Below are 12258 nucleotides of genomic sequence, written 5' to 3'. Positions count from 1 at the left end.
ATTCCCCTATGCTGACCACTGCTATTGCCCTTTCAATTGGTCCAATGTGATTCACCAACCTCGTAAGCATCCCCCCTGCTTTTGTTTGGGTGGCGGCACCTGGTGCTTAGGTCAGATGACTCTCTTTACTGAGGCCCAGGTAAGCATGATTATATTCTCTATGTCTGATTATTGCAACTTCAAATGTTTCTGTGCATTGACCTGCTTCAGCTCACAGTGTTCTGTTGCACCTGTCTGTCAGCACTCATTGCACTTTCCATACCTGGTTGTCACTGCCTTTAGCATTTCTTGGTGTTAGTTATTTTTCTGGTTTCAGCTTTTCCTTGCACTCTGCTAGCATGGCCTTTAGTGCTTCTCTGTATGACTGATGGCTCTGTGTTACGCTGTGGCGCAGTACCTCTTGTCTCGACTTTATCAGCAAGTTTCTAGCTGACGACAAACAAACTTTCTGTAATGCCTTCACTTTCTTCACAGAGCATCTTCTGGCTGGAGTGTTGCTTTGACTTTACATATGCCAACTGTCGATTTTCACTTTGACTGAGCCACACGTGGTAATGCACAAGCAGTTTGCGTGACCATGGCAAAACTCTCCTGGAGAGCACTCTTGGTTTTTCGGGTTCCAGGATTTACATAATCCCATATCTTATTGCCAGTTTTAGTTGTAGCATTCTACCACAGCCTGGGGACATGCAAATGATCATGCCACACATAGAGCTTGATATTGCTTGGCTTTATTCCACAGCGTGTCACCGTTTACTGAACATTCTACATCATAAATTCCATCACCCACATCCATGCACTTACGTCACAGTTCTACAGAGTTCGTCAGGAACCAAAAGGGTCCCGTCATCTAAAACTCACAAGACACCACAATTACTAATGTTCCATTTTCTCGGATGCTTTCTAATCACCTGAAAGTACAAAAAACACAATATTTATGCTCTAGCTTGTCCCATTAGGCTTGTGTGCACCCTTCTTTCCACTGAATCATGTGTGTGTTGCAATTCACATTTTTGACTATTGAAGTGTGTGCTTTAATGTATAAGCGCTGGGTCTCTTAGGGCTATTATTTGGCACAGTCAACATCATCAATCCTTTGATTGTGAGTAAGAAAGAAAAATATTAGGAGCAGGTAACAAACTGAAATTGAATATGAACAGGAGGGTTGTTGCTTTTTGTTGTTAGCATATTAAGAATGTGGAAGATTCAAAGATATAAATTAAAAGTTATAAATGCATTTACTATGCCGGAAAAAAACGACCTCCACTGAGATCTCCAAGCAACCTTCTTTTTGTTTTTGAGGTCCTCCTTATGGGCAGGCCATTAATTGTGATATGTAGAGTAACTCCTGTTACCGCACCTATCACAACTATTTTAAACATGCTGATACTTATTGATGGAAAAGTGGTAGCTGTGCATTGGAACATGCAGATTTTTGTGCAGTAAGCACTAAAATCTGCATTTAACTCCTCCAAAACTGTTATTTATCAAACCCTATGAATTCCTATTCAGCAGAATCTTATTTTATCAAGTGCAAGAAAATATCCAACCAATTACTGAGCTGCTTGTAATGAGGGCCTAAATTGTGAACTCTCTGCATCTGAAAACTTGTAAATGCATGGCTGTAGGTGGTGTACATTAGGGGTGTGTGTAATTTGGGGTCAGATTTACAAGCACCTTACTCCCCTTTTGCATCTCTTTTAACATGGGAAACGTGACGCAAAAGTGGTGCAAGGGACTTGTAAATCTGTCCCTTTGGGTAAACAACGTTTATAATGGAAACTTTTTTCCCGCATGGGATCACAACACGGTTGTTACAATGACCTTGTTGTGATTCCGCATACCATTACTCACCAAGTCGGAACAACGACTTGCGGAGGGGGGGTGTTGGATTTTAAATCCAACACCTTCCCTAGTGTCCGAACAAACTGGAGTTGGAATAGTAAATTATACCATTCTAAAATCCAGTGCCCCCCTCCGCAAGTCATTTTTCCCGACTTGCTGAGTAATGGTATGCGAAATCACAACGCGGTCGGTGTGATTCCCTACGGAAAAAAAGACTGCGGGACAAAGACATATATTCGTCCCTTTGTGTGCTATTTTTCACTTAAGTCCGTGGAAGTTTGTGGAAAATATATGACATTAAGCATATTGAAAGTCTGCCATTTAGTGATATATTTTAGTGCAAAATGCATCCTCACATTAATTTTTACAAAATAGATAAATACACATAATTATTGGGAATAACAATTGCTTGTGTTCTAGGTTTTTACATGTTATGGCACAAATATTTCCTATGAACGTATTTGGGAATTTCAGGTCACAAGTGTAATGCAAAATTTTCACAATTACACGAATTATGGTGGAATTCTTCAAAAATGTTCCTCGGTCTAATGTACACATATCAGTATTGAGCTGCACATGTAGTTTTAAACTTGGTTTAGGGAACTGCCCTTTCCAGGAGAGTTTTAAAGAGAGAAGGAAAATACAATATAGATGCAGTGAACATAGATAGCGCTCTAAAATTATATCTATTCTTAGATCATTTTCAGTTTATTTCCTGCAGTAATCTACACCTGAAAAGCATATGTGCAAGAATTCACAGAGGTAAACATACACAAAAGATTACAATTCTCTTTGCCCGTTCAAGCGCAGAGATACCCCTTCGGGGACGATTCGGGCGCTTTACAAATAAATAAATAAAAACCAGGCCCTAAGTGTGGAAATTTGCCCCACACAGCATACAGATCATGCGGTGCAATTATTTCAAGGGTTAGCTAAATATAGGAAAATATTTTTTTATTTTGAAACCAGTTAATAAGATAAATAAGTAAAGCAAATTGGAAATGTTTATGAATCAGTTACGCGCATGTTAATGATCGCAATTGGTTGGTTAGATGATGTGTGTAGTAAGGGCCGGAGGGTGCTCATTTTGGAGCCGGGAAAGCAGGTTAGAGTCTCCGCTCGCTCTACATCCTGTGATACTCATACTGGGCAAATCTCTTCAATCCCTCCGTGCCTACTAAATATGAATGTGTCCCTATGTTATGTAACTGGTCCTCATATAAAGCGCTGCAATAACTTCGGGTGGAGTTTGCGCTATATAAAACTGCAAAAAAACAGCTCGTGTAAACTATGAGTACGCTGTGAGTTAGTGCTCTTTTTCTTTATTAAAAATCGTCATGCCAGTTATTGTGGATATTGCTACAAGTTGGTTAAATAATTAGTTCATGTCAGAGATTGTATTTGGACGTTGAGATAATGTATGTGTTCAATTTACAGAGTCAACACCAGAAACATCACTTTATATGCGTTTCAAAAATAATATCATGAGAAACTGTCGAAAAGTAGAGAAAAGCTGACTTTTCTCATTGCTATCGATTTTACTGTTGGCTAAGAGTCCTAATCTAGCGCGAATCTGGGGCCCACTTTCCAATGACGCACTTTGAAGTAGCACAAATAAAATTACAGTAAATTGCAGAAATCAATTGAAGTGAGAAACACTATCTGCTTGCCTGTCCTAGTTCTGCCAGACTCAGTTAGTTTGGAAACAATGCATTATTGCTCAATTTGGCAAGGCACGAAACGGGAAAAGAAACCATTAATAAATCAGACCTCGTGTGTCCTGATAGAGATCTAACAGTAACATTGTCCAATTTGTGTTAGTAAAAAGCAGACAGAACACGACTCGGAGAAAAACCAAGAAATGAATAGATACAAACGAAGATAGAAATAAAAGGCATGCACAGTGTTGAACAAACGCGATCATTATTACTCAGCAATGCTACATTGGCCTAAAAATAATAATTGATAAATTCTTTTTAGGGCATGTTTAAAGTTTACAGTACGTATTTTGATGTTCTATCTATATTAACACTGATGTGTTGTTATTCAAGCTTAAGTATTTATACTCTAATACAAACTTTAAATCCTTTTTAAGTTCAAGTAAAAGTTTATTAGAATAACAAAGGTGTTATTACAGAAAAAGAAATGAGATACATTATCATCAAAAAAGCAAGGTAAATTAGGTTACAACAATAAATATCAGAAAATAAAAAATTGAAGGGGGAGAGAAAAAAAAGAAAAAGGTGTAAGTGAGGCTAGATATGTAAGATATATGAGGCTGTATAAATGGGGGTAAGATAATAAATATTATGTGAGGAAAAATAAGTTCTAAAGAAAATAAAGGAGCGAAAGGTAATTTAAGGAGGTTTTGAAACCTCTTGCTGAAAAGGGGGTAAATGAGAAGAGCGTTTGGCACAAACATCAAGGTAAGGGTAATAGGATGCCACAGGGCATGTCTTTTTGGGGCCAGATTAAGTGGATAGACAAATGCAGTATCAAGTCTATGATTATGGCATACATTAAACCACCAGGCTTTAAAAGTAATTGCAGTTGAATTTTTCCAATTAACAGTGATCTGTTGGAATGCAACAGCTAGTAACAAGTCTATGATTTGAACATTTGAATCAACAGCAGCCCAAGAAGAAGAAAGTGAGCCAAGGAAGATATCAGTAAGAGAGAAAGGTATAGAAGTTTGAAATATAGTATTGATTTGGTCCCATACTTGAGTCCAAAAGATGCGTGTAAGGGGACAGAGAAAAAGCATATGAAAGAGCGTGGCGTTGGGGGTGGAGCAGGACCAGCAGAGATCTGGAACCAAGGGGAACCTCTTGTGAAGAAGAAAAGGTGTGTAGAGGAGTCGATTATAAATGAAAAAAAGTGTTTGTGTGAGAGAAGCAGCTCTAGAGGATTTGCGGAGCTTAGTCCAAAGTTTATCCCAAAGGGAAGTAGGCCAAGATGTATCAAAGTCAGATTCCCAGTGCTCTTCCACCGTGGATTTCGGCTGGGGTAAGGGAAGTTTGCGAAAGGAATGGTAGATGGAGGAGGCGGAGGGGCCGGAGCGAAGTAGGGAATGGAGTGATGTAGTTGGGTTAAGAGAGGCAACTGAAGGAGGGGAGTGAGAAAGGGAATCATATACGGACATGACTGCAGTCCTGAGTAAGAAGAATTTGTGAATAAAGGAGGAAGGGAGGGAGAAAACTCGGCTAAAGATAGAAAAAGACTTGAAAACAGAGCCAGTGAAGAGTTGGGAAACCCAGATCAGGCCACGTTGCCTCCAAGTTTTCCAATAAAATGGCTTCTGGTTAATGAAAATGCTATTATTATACCAAATAGTAGTGTTAAGGAAATCAGTAACTGAGGAGGGGGGAGCCGGAGCAGAAGCTAGGAGTAGTTTCACAGTATATTTGTGAATCGGAGTAGAAATGAATTGAGGTTTGCGGGAAAAGGAAAGATATTCGGCAAAAGAAAAAGGAGAGAGAGAGAGACGTTCAAGTTCAGCCCAAAGGGGGAGAGGCTCGGTAGGGTCTTTGAGCCAGAGGGAGGCTTGTTTCAGGAGGAAAGCTTTGTGGTAGGCAGGGAAATTTGGGAAGTTAACCCCGCCCTCTGATTTGGGGAGACGCAGTCGGAGTAAGGACATACGCGGTTTCTTACCAGACCACAAAAAGGAGGAGAGGATAGTGTTGATTTTAGTAAAGAATTTGGCAGGGATGGGAACAGGAATATTTGAAATGGTATAGAGGACAATTGGGGATAGCATCATCTTGATGGTGTCGAGACGACCCCACCAGGAGAGGTAAAGAGGGTGCCATCTGGAAGTAAGATCTGATAGTTTTTGGGTACATCGGCTAAGGCAAAGTGAGATAGTATCCGAGATGGAGGAGGTTATATGCAAACCAAGATATTTTATATGGGCCGGGCTCCATTTGAAGTCGGATGCCTCAGAATCAGATTTGAAGGTGAATTTGGTAAGGGGAAGAATTTCGCATTTGTCGTTATTCAATTTATATCCAGAGAGTTGAGAATAAACGTAGACTTCGGCAAGGAAAGCGGGAATGGAATCAGAGGGATTGGAAATGAAGAGTAAAATATCATCTGCGTAAGCAGCCAGTTTAACCTGCGAATGGGAAAGTTGAAAACCATGGATGTTCGGATTTTGACGTAGTTTAGATAGGAAAGGTTCAAGGGCCAAGTTAAAGAGGAAGGGTGAAAGCGGACATCCCTGGCGAACACCTCTGCCAAGGCTGAAAAAGGAAGAGATCAAGCCATTGGCACAAACTGCTGCTCTAGGGTTCGTGTAAAGGAAGGAGATGAGGGAAATAAAATTAGGGCCAAACCCAAACCATTTTAGTGCAGAAAAAAGGAAAGACCATTCCACTCTATCGAACGCTTTCTCGGCATCTAAAGCGATTGCAGCTAGGGAGTCACTAAAACGTGAAGATTTGGAAAGGACATTGAAGAGGAGTCTTGTGTTATCTGTAATGAAGCGACCTTTGACAAATCCAGATTGTTCGGGGCCAAGGAGCTCTGGAAGAAAAGGATCTAATCTGATGGCTAAAGATTTGGCATATAATTTGTAGTCAATGTTAACAAGTGATATGGGTCTGTAATTTTTACAATGTTGAGGGTCCTTCCCCTCCTTGGGTATAATGCAAATGTATGCGTCTGAAAAAGTGCCCGAGGATGCACCACTTGCTTTAAAGGAATCGAGGAGACAATGTTGTTTGGGTAACAAAAGGGTTGCAAAGTGTTGGTAAAATTCGACTGTAAACCCATCTGGGCCTGGAGCTTTGTCTTTTTTAAGGGATTGGAGTGCGGTATGTAATTCGTCAATAGTAATGGGGGCTTCAAGGGTAGATAGGTCAGTAGGAAAATTGGGAGGAGGCTGAATGCTTGCATAGAAGGTGGAGAGAAAATGAGCAGAGGGTTGAGTTCCAGAAGAATAGAGTGTAGAGTAGAAACGAGAACATTCTTCCAAGATATCAACATCTTTATGTTGCAAGACTGAATTAACATCAAAAACAGATTCAATATTCAATTTGTTTTGCTTAACCTTCAAATAATTAGCAAGAACTTTCCCCGCCCTATTTTTTCCACCATAAAATTTCGAACTGGATTTCAGTAAGTAGAGTGAGGCATCTTCAGTGGATTGCTTGTTGTATTTCATTTTGGCATCAACAAGAGCTGTCAAACTTTCCTGAGTGTGGGAGGTGTAGAAAGCATGTTCTAAGATCTTGATCTGAGATAAAAGGTCACTAGTGCGTTTACGGGCAGCTTTACGTTTTGCGTCAACATGTCTGATGATGAAGTCTCTGGCCGCGGCTTTGTAAGCATCCCAGATGGTGTGTTCGGCTACAGAGGGAGTGTCATTGAGAACAAAAAATTCGGTAGTAAAATCGGTAAAGGAGGCAGTGAATTTGGGGTCAAGGAGAAGAGTGTTGTTAAAGCGCCACCTCTTAGGTCCACTGGATTTGGGCAAAATGTCAATATTAATTAAAACTGGGGCATGATCAGAAAACATTATGGGACCAATGTCAGCCTGAGTGAGGGATTGGGACATGTGGTGAGACAGGAAGATATAGTCGATACGCGATTGGGAGTGGTGCACCGGGGAGTAAAAAGAAAATTCCTTACAGGTCGGATTGCATAATCGCCAAGCATTGTGTTGAGCTTGTGTTGAGAAATGGCGTGCGTGAAAAGCTTGTGAGATTTGTTAGGGACAAAAAGAGATTTGGAGTGCCTATCTAGAAAGGGGTCCAAAGGCATATTACAATCGCCTGCCAAAATTAAATTATCATCAATGCATTCAGTGATACGGGAAGCAAACGCACTCCAAAAGATAGGATTCCCACCAGTGGGGGCATAAACATTGAGCAGGGAAAAAGGGATACCTTTTGAGGAAAGCTTAACAAATAACCACCTACCCTCAGGGTCAAATTCAGACTGCAAAACTGAATGAGAAAAAGACTTGCGGAGTAACAAAGCAACACCATTTCTTTTACCATCACCAGGAGCAGAAAAAACAGTCCCCACCCAACCCCTCTTGAGCTTAGCAGCTTCAATGTCAGATAAATGGGTTTCTTGCAGAAAGGCAACATCTACATTCAATTTAGCTAGATGGGAGAGGATCTTCTGCCTCTTGATGGGAGAATGCAAACCTTTAACGTTCCAGGAAACAATACGTATTGACATCAAGGAAAATTAATGAGGGAGAACATAATAAAAATACTGAACGGAAGTAAAGCCTCATAACCAGGAAAAATGGAAAAAAAGGAAGAGAGGAAGCAAAGAAAGGGAAAGGAGTAAGTGATCAGAAGAAGCAAAGGTACAAATGAGAATAGGACTATAGCGACGTAAAGAATGATTGAAGGAAAGGGAAGGGACGATAGAGAAGAGTAATATAAGAAATAAGAAAAAACATAGGAGAGCAGGAGAAAAAAGACACCAAGGAGAACAATACCGAGAATTCTGATGAGGAAAAAGAAAGATGTAGGAGAATGATTGAGCTGTGATAGAAAAATAAGTGTAAACCAGGATGAAGTGTAGTCATCGGAATGGAGAAACATGAAGAATCGCAGAGAAAATGGAACAGGGAAATGACAAGATGAAAGGTGCGAAGTAAAATAAAAGGGGGAGCAAAATAGAGTGTAAAGAGAATACAGGAAAAAGAAGGGACTGACGAAATGAAACCAAAAAACGGCGAAAAGAGGAAGAGAGAGAAGTGGGAAGAGAATAAAGAACAATCTAGACGAAAATGACACCAGAATAATTGAAAAAGTCAGGAAGGGTACAAAAAAGAGAACAAATGCAATAAATGGCAACATATTAAGATAAGAGGGGGGGGGAAGGTACTTACAAAGGATGTCGAAGAGGGAAGACGATCAAAAGTCGGAACAGAAGGGGAACAATACGGAAGTAACGGGAGGGAGGTAAGACCAACCAACGAAGGGCGGGTACACAGGGCAGCGAGATGTCCAACCGGAGAGGACAGGACGGAACGCTAGATAAAATCTGTGGAGAAAGGAGAGTAACAGGGTTAGAGAACGATAAACAGCGAAAATACAAACAAATATCATATCGACACAAGAAAAAGGAATGAGTACAACGATAACAGATAACAAGGAAGAAAAATATAGACTCGGCTGAGAGTCTAAGAGTTTGGAACTAAGTAAACATGAGTGAACAATGAACAAAATGGCATGGAATAATCAGTGAAAACAACAACAAAAGTCATGGTGGAAACGGAGAAGAAGAACTGGAGAATTCCATGCCAGCAGAACCACAAGAGTTCAGGAAACTTCGAAGTCGTACAGGGTCTTCAAAAGTTGTAGTTTTGTTGTTATAGGTGACTTTAAATAGACAAGGGTGGAAAAGTCCATATCTGGCTCCAATGGAACGAAGATCCGCTCTCATGTCAAGAAAGGCTTTACGACGAGCAGCCGTGGACTTAGCGTAATCTTGAGCAAAGAATAAGGTAGATCCGGACCAAGTAATACGTGGTGAGGCCTTGGCTGCCAAGAGGACCTTCAACAAGTCCGTGTACTCCAGAAAATACATTATCACCCCTCTAGGCTTAGTTGAAGTGGAGATAGAGGAGGGGAGTCGTCCAAGCCTGTGAGCACGCTGAATGTTGAGTGAGGTATCTTCGGGTAAGTGCAGTAGCTTGGGAAGAAAGGACCTGAAAAAGGCAATAGGATCATTCCCCTCGCTGCCCTCCTTCAGGTCGTAAAGACGCAGGTTATTACGCCTATTTCTGTTTTCAAGGTCCTCAACCTGCTTTTGAAGGGAGGAAATCTGAAGATCCATGTGAGCGACCTTGGTTGCCGTTTCCTGAAGAGATGAGATATCTTTTTCCACGGTGGAGACCCTTGCGTCCATGTTAGACCAGTTGTCAGTGAGCGTTTGCAACTTGGCATTAGTGTCTTCCATGTAAGGGCGCAGGGATCGGATTTCTTCAAGGAGTAGTTCGATGGAAATAGTCGAGGAGGATTTCGAGGGGGAGGGTGGGTCCTTCTTCAACCTTTTAGGGTTAGTTTTGATTGCAACCTGAGGAGAAGCCTCCATGTCAGCTGTCGTGTTAGCAATAGGAAGGTCTGTGGAGGCTTCTAAGTGAGCCAGCGCCGAAAATAATTTCGAATTTTTGATGAAGTTGCGCTTAGGGGGATTGTCAAGACGCTGCGCCATTAAAATGCAGGTGAGTGAAGCACATAAGTAGCGCGGAATATAGCTGAGATAAAAAGGCAAGGGCTCAAAATTGAGAATAAAGCCAATTGAGGGTCAAAGCAAGAGGAGAACCAAAACAACCAAGAGGAGCAGCCAAAAGGTCCAGTTAATTGCAGGGAGATATCAGCATCCACAACATGCCAGGGCAAAACTGCCTTCAAAGGAACAAAATGGCCGCCAAGCCTGAGGAGAGCGATAAAGTCGATAAAACATCATAAATCAGTGCCAGAGAAAGGAAAAAAAAGTCACCTGTGATGATTATAGGAGGTCGTCGTTAAGATATGGAGGAGAACAGCATCAAAGATGGGCTATGGGAGCCGTTTGTATTGCGTACGGCAAAACGCACATCTGATATGAGCGCCGGGAAGAAAACAAAATGGCGGTCGCGACCGGGAAGAGCCGCGACCGGAGTCAAAGCAGGCGCTCGTGTGCAATGTCGGCTCAGTTGAGGAGCGAGGTCCGGCTCTGGTGAATTCTGATCAGTTCCGCCGTTGGGGACAGGTCTCCATGTTGCGCTGGAGTGAAGCGAACCGCCGGTAATCTCCGGTAAGGACGGAGCTCCTACCCCTGTGCTGCCATCCGCGTCGGGCGCTTAGCCACGCCCCCCACAAACTTTAAATCCTAATACATAATGTTGACATTTAATGTGCGTTTTAACCTGATTCGAGCTGTGAAACTGTAAATGAAATGGAAGACGCTAACTGAAAGGCAAGTGAACAACGTACTGTTAGTCTCGCCCCTTTTTAGTAATGTCAGAATTCTGGGGTGTTGGAACCTGGGATGTCAGGTCACCTAGGGTAGCCTGGCCTAGGGGTAAGACAAGCAATTCTAGAGGCACAAGTGTGAAGGTTGCAGACCACCCAGCAGTAAATCCACACAATAACACTTAAAAAGGACACTACACCAATTTGTTATGAAAATAAGTACTGGTTTATAAAAATAATATCTTTGCACTTTTACTTTCAGAGTTCACAACTAATTACACTTCAGTTTGTTTGGGATATAGCAAGAATACTTTTAAACTACTGAGCAATTAATCATCTAGGTTCAACAGTACATTACTTTAGTCATGAAATCAGTGATAACACTTTCAGATTGGCTTACTTAAATCAATAATCAACATCAATAGTGCATCCACTCAGACTCCAGAATTTGATTAGAAATTGTCACTATACAGTGTACTACACTTGTCTCCCACAAGCTACTCTCCTCATCACGTGACACTGTTGGAGAAACGAGCAATGACTAAGCTAGGTTAGTTCCCTACAGGTTTGAGCATCGCTTTCAACAAAGAGCAGTAGTTTTCTTGTAGAAGAGTCTATACTCCTCCAGCAAAGGGGACTCCTCACTGCTGACAACTGTAAAGGTGCTATTCCAAGCAGTGCAACGTTTCATATAGGCCCCTCAGGCAATAACCAAGGCGCTCCACCCTCTGGAAGGGACTCTTTATTCCCCTACTTGTGAAGTCTTGCTCCCCTGCCCTCGTGTAACTCTCCTTACTTGTGATCAGGTTCTTGAGGTGCCAGTGAGTGGGGGTATCCGCTTGACAGGGAACAGGGGGGGCCAAGCGCTGAGAAGGCTCACCAGCCTCCCGGGGCACCTCTCTCTCCTCTCTCCCGCTCGCGCCGGCTCCTCTGGTAGCGCTCGAGCGGGGAAAAGAGATCTCTGTTTACTGCAGGCTGCCGGGTTCCTCCGTCCCCCCTCCCGCTCGCGCCAGCTCCTTCGTGAGGCGCTCGAGCGGGGGAAGACGATACCACATGCCTAAGCCTCTGCTCTGCTCTCGGCGCCTTCCCGCCTGGTCCCGCCTCCGCCTTCCTGTTGAGAAGCGGCGCGACCGGGCATGCGCGAGCGAGCAGCGGCTTCAACTGGAGTCTGCTCGGTTCGGCTTCCTCCGGCTCCGCCCCCAAACACCGGATCACTCACTCCTATGCCAGGTTAGCGCTGACAGGACACAGCACCGGAAACGATCCTTCACTCCAGCGCCCACTGCTACCACAGGCACACAGGCGGCCTGATCACGCCGCCAGCACCCCACAAAGCGCCTCGAGGAGGGCACGCTCCCAGCCCTACGTCAGTCACAGGGAGTTCACTTGAGCAAAGGTACAGGGAAAAGGGGGGAATAACCTGTAATGCGTGGCGATAGACTCCTCACCAGCTCACAATCCCTTCAACCCCTGTAATAATATCCTGGGG

Source organism: Lissotriton helveticus, chromosome 1_1 (assembly GCF_964261635.1).
Source record: "Lissotriton helveticus chromosome 1_1, aLisHel1.1, whole genome shotgun sequence".
NCBI classification, from domain to species: domain Eukaryota; kingdom Metazoa; phylum Chordata; class Amphibia; order Caudata; family Salamandridae; genus Lissotriton; species Lissotriton helveticus.
Note: the sequence above shows the minus strand (reverse complement) of the source record.